Raw genomic sequence first — 5,439 nt, forward strand, 5'->3', positions numbered from 1 at the left:
CCAATCCTTCTTCTGGAAGTTATAGGTACCTTTCTCTGGGCGCTCCCGTGGTTGGAAATAATATCCCTGATCAAGTAGGATCTGGGTGATGAGGTGGCCAAATGGTAGGAACTTGGCCCTTTTGGGCCGCTCCTTGCTAATATATGTATCATAGAGCTGCCTCACCATGCTCCAGATGAGCGTGGGGATAGACACCCAGTGCCCTGTATAGAATATGTATAGTGCTGTCAGATAATCTCCTCGTCTCTGAATCTTGTGCCTGGCCATGTATATGTTGCGGAACAAGACAGAGTCAATGAACCACAGGTCATCTGGAAGATATGTGCGGGTGGCAAATGTCTCACCAGCGGCATAGTGACCTGTCAAAGCAACTGCCATGTTGACATAAGAAGGCCTGTATAGCCTCAGATATATCTCTTGAAGCTCCGGAGGGCATTAATGTGGGCAGTGGCAAGATGTGGATAATATGTCCACTGTGATAGAGATCTGGTGGCCATCAATGGTGGTAGTCATCTCTGCCGTGGTACGCGGGATGGCCGGAGGTTCTAGAAGAACACCCGTACGAGCCTCGGATACACAGGGCTAGTAACTAGCGCAAAAATAACTACAAGGCCCCTTCGGATAATGTCATCATAAGCGGATCGGGTCAGCACCGATCTGGAGAAATAATGTATGTCAAAAACTGACTCATGGGCCACTGACATCTGTGTATATCTGGATGCGGGCCTGTCAAGCTCCTGGGCTGGCTAAGCTGGTAAAGGAGATGGAGATGGTGTAAACTCAGCCTGAGCCTGAGAAAGAGATGGAGAATGTTCAGCCTCAGCCGCATGAGAAGGTGACTGAGGTGGAGTAGGCTCTAATGGCTCCTCCTGTATAGGGTCCTGGGCATGAGAAGGACTGGCCTCATCATCTAAGATCGGCCTGCCTCAGTGGTGATAGTGTCTGCAGGCTACAGTCTTGCGCTTAGCCATGGCCTGAAAATAATTGAAAACTTGCAAGGGAAGTCAATGCCAGAATAAAGAATTGAAAGCATAAAATAGAATCATGTATGTCAAGTAAGATAGACAAAATAGATAAATGACATGAATCTATGAAAGTGATAGGATGTGAACATACTAAGCAGTATACATGTAAAATGCATCCAATGTGGAAAATCACAGGCATTGGGCATGAATGAGATAGCATGGATACAAGATAAGATGCATGGAATGTGTGTATGAAATCTGTGAAGTTTGACCGATCACAAAAATTGTGAGATCGATCTCACTCGATCAATCTGAGAAATTAAGAAATTAAGTTCGATCGATCTTACTAGATCGATCTAAGAAATATGTTTGATCACTCGAACTCTGCGAAAAACGTGGACAGTCACAGATCTGTGACGTAGATGACACGGGGCCTTCACGAACTCGGTTGTTGGCCCATCAACACAATATAGCATCAATCTATTCACCTAATGAAGCCTATACTCCCAAAATCAAATAAAAAATCAACCATATATGCAATCATATATACACGTATACACATATATATACAAAAAGCTTCAAGCCTCATCAATGGAGGTTTTCAACATTAAAAGAGCATGGATCTCACATTTAAAGCAAGTATAAATCAAATCGAAGCTTGAATCAAAAGGATGGATTCGGATCTCACCTAGAAATCAAGAGAGAGGAGTGGAAACTCGAAGGGGTGAGATGCGAAATCCAAGAGGAGAGAGAGAGAGATCCGGGATGAGATGAAGCTCGCTGGAGATGTTCGCTGGAGATGGGGAAGATAGGTGCAACGGGGACAAGGGATAGAGTTTGGAAGAGGGTTAAATCGATCTTTGAAATCGATCTTGAAACTCTCAGTTTCATTATTAAAAACTTTCTCGAACCAGTTCGATCGATCGAACTGAAAATATATATATATATTTTTTTTAAAATTAAATTAAAAACTGAAAATTAAAAATGAAAATAAAAGTTTTTTGGATTTTTAAAATAAAATAAAATCTTTTTGGGATTTTTGGAAAATAAAATAAAGTAAAATAAAATAAAAATATTTTTGGATTTTTTAAAATTAAAAAGTCAAACAAAGTCAAAGATGGTGAGATGAAGAATAGGGATCGATCTGAACAAAATGTTCGATCGATCTGACAAATAGAAAAAATATGCAGGTTTTTGGGTTCAGAAATTTGTCTAAGTGTGGGAACTCAAGATCGATCGAACTTGAGGTTTAGATCGATCTAAGGACTTATAATCGATCTGAGAATAAGTTCGAACGATGGGACAGAGAGGTGATTTGGATGCAGGTTGATGCAGGTCAAAAAAATTTCTAAGTGTTGGATGCAGGTCGAAGTTCGATTGATCGAACTCTCCTTTGAGATTGATCGAACTTATGCAAAATGCTCAATTTCAACATAAAAGTGCATGCAATCCTAATCACAGTTCCTGGCAATGCATATCAACCAAAAATAAGTATCTAAACTTCGCAATAAATGAAATTAAAGATAGAAATGAGGGAGGAATAGGGTTTTGACACCCTACGAAATGTCGTGCTAGTCTTTAACGTCTCTAGCAAGATGTTGGGCTCTTTTAGCCCGGATCAAACATCTTGTAGTGCATCCCCTCCTCAATGGGGTGATAAGTGCTTTGAGCTCCACCTAACAAATGGTTCTTTAAGGAACTTGTTGGATTAAGCTCAAAAGATATTTTCGGTCCTTGGTCAATGCAATCTTTGGGCTTCCACGCCCGTTCAAAACATGATTGTGAAACAACTTTCTTTGGTTTCAAGGTTGAAAATGGACTTTTTGAAACTTTGGTCTCACACAAAAGCTCAATTCCTTCACTTTTAAGGTCATGACATTTATCTACAACATTAATCACTTCATGTTTGTCAAATGAATTGGGGGTTAGATTAAAAATATTCAACTTTACCTTCATGTGGCCAAAAGAGATCTTCATTATCCCTATCCTACAATTGATGTTGGCATTTGCGGTTGCTAAGAAAGGATGGCCAAGGATAACGGGAATTTGGCTCTTAGGATTTGGGACCGGTTCCGTGTCAATGACAACGAAATCGACGGGAAAGAAGAATTTATCAATTTTAATCAAGACATCCTCAATGATACCCCTAGGCTTTTTGATTGATCGGTCGGCAAGTTGCAAAACTACCGACGTTGGTTTTAAGTCCCCTAAGCCTAATTTGACATATACCGAGTATGTAAGAAGATTAACACTAGCTCCTAGGTCAAGAAGAGCCCGATTAATGATATGATCACCAATAATGCATGAAGTAGTAGGTGAACCGGGGTCCTTAAACTTGGGGAGAGTGTTATGCTGCAAAATTGAGCTCACTTGCTCAGTTAAGACCACTTTTCTAGGTGCTTGGCTTTTGTTCTTCCGCTTTTGGGTGCACAAGTCTTTCAAGAATTTGGCATAAGCTGGAATTTGCTTAATTGCATCCAAAAGTGGAAGATTGACTTTCACTTGCCTAAACACGTCCATGATTTCATTGATTTTGGCCTTTCGCTTGTCATTTGAAATGGATCCTTTTAAGGCATCTGGAAATGGAGCTTTTGGTTCAAAAACCTTTTCAGAATTTTTCTTTAAAGTCTCTTCAACACAAGAAGTTTTCAAATCATTTTGCACATCTTTCTTTTCAAAATCACTTTTCAACACAGTCTCATTTATATGGTCATGCACGCAATGAAGAAGGAATATGATATGAAATAGGACGGGTGTTAACTCGTGGTTACACCGGTTCACTCTCTTCATTGGACATACCCAATTGGTTGTCCACAATCTTTCCACTTCTCAAGGTAGTCACCACATTGACATGCTCTATTGTGTGACCTTCTGATGAGGAATGAGCCTCCACAACACATTGTTGCTTTTGTGGGGCATTTAAAGGCATTTTTCCCTTCTCTCTTGCATTCAAAGTATTAGCTATTTGCCCTACTTAGGTTTCTAGCTTAGCAATGGATTGAGAGTGAGAATGAAACAATTGTGTGTTTGCCTCCAAAGTGCCTAAAGCGGTCAAAACTTTCTCTTCAAAAGCGGGACTTCTAACATTTCCATGGGAATATAATGGTTGATTAGGAAAATGAGAATTTGAAAATTAGTTTCCTTGTGATTGATATGACGATCTAAAACCTTAGGAACCTTGGCCTTGTAGTGGAGGTGGAATGTATTTTCCTTGAAAACTGCCTTGGGAAGGGTTTGAGCCCTTCCCTTGGTTTTTTCAAGAGAAATTCGGGTGATTCCTCCAACTAGGATTATAGTGATTTCCATAAGAATTGTTCCATTGATTAGCAAAAATAGCATTTGCTTGTTAATGATGCTCACTTGGCACATGTCCATGGGGACAATTGGAAGTAGAATGTAGAACACTTAAACAAGTCATACATGTCTCATTAGATGCATGATGAGAATGATTAGGGAAGGAAGATACTTGATTCGCTGAGTTTTGGTTGATCAAAAATTGATCAAACCTTTGAGAGAATGATTTCATCTCGGCGGCAATTTCATTGGAGTAATCGACTTGATATAAGCCAACACTCTTCCTACCACTACAATTTATACCATTCTTCAAAGATAAAGTACGATGCAAAGAATTTTCACTCATGCTTTCATAAAGACGCCACACGTCATCCTCATGCCTATCAATGTAAGAGCCACCCATGGAAGCATCAACCATGCCTTTGTAATTGTCCAATAAGCTCTTAAAGAAATATTGAACTAATTGCCATTTGGGCATGTCATGATGTGGACACTTCCTAAGCAATTCATTAAAGTGTTCCCATGCCTCATGAAATGTTTCTCCATCCCCATGTTTAAATTCTCAAATTGATGTTCTCATGGCATTGGTTTTAGAAACCGAATAGTACTTCTTCAAGAACTCTTGTTGCATTTCTGCCCAAGAAGTTATTAAAAAAGGCCTAAGATTGTTAAACCAATATTTTGCCTTGTCTTTAAGGGTAAATGGAAAAATTTTAAGCCTTAAGACCTCTTCCAGCATGTCCGTATATTTTACAGTAGAACATACTTCAAGAAACTCATCCAAATGCTTGTAAGGTTCTTCACTTGGAAGTCCATGATAATTAGGAAGCATTTGAATGGTTTGTGGCTTAATTTCATAGTGATGTGTTCTAAATGGTGGCAATTGAATGTATGTGGGTGCATTATATTCATTAGGCACATAGTGATCTCTTAAAGCAAGGGGAGGATTAACAATTGGAGGTGCAACATGGGCACCTTGGTTGCCTTGAATGATGGGAGGTGGTGGAGCATAGATTGGCCTTGGCATTCCCAATGGAACTTGGCCTTGTTGTTGTGGTGGATGAACATATGGCCTTGGCATGCCTAATGGTACTTGCATGTTATCATGATGCACATTGGGGTGTAGGATACCTTGTTGGTCTGTGTGACCAAGGTCCTCCACATGGTCCTCATTGTGTCC

At 39.9% G+C, this 5,439-nt stretch overlaps 1 pseudogene; it reads left to right on the forward strand.

The window, feature by feature from the left end:
- Window positions 1-4,735: 4,735 nt before the first annotated feature.
- LOC132302078 (small nucleolar RNA R71) lies at window positions 4,736-4,834 on the forward strand (annotated as a pseudogene).
- The last annotated feature ends 605 nt before the right edge of the window (window positions 4,835-5,439 follow it).

This window comes from Cornus florida, unplaced genomic scaffold, assembly GCF_030987335.1.
Source record: "Cornus florida cultivar Cherokee Brave unplaced genomic scaffold, ASM3098733v1 CherokeeBrave_3.0.0_Hap2_Chr03, whole genome shotgun sequence".
NCBI classification, from domain to species: domain Eukaryota; kingdom Viridiplantae; phylum Streptophyta; class Magnoliopsida; order Cornales; family Cornaceae; genus Cornus; species Cornus florida.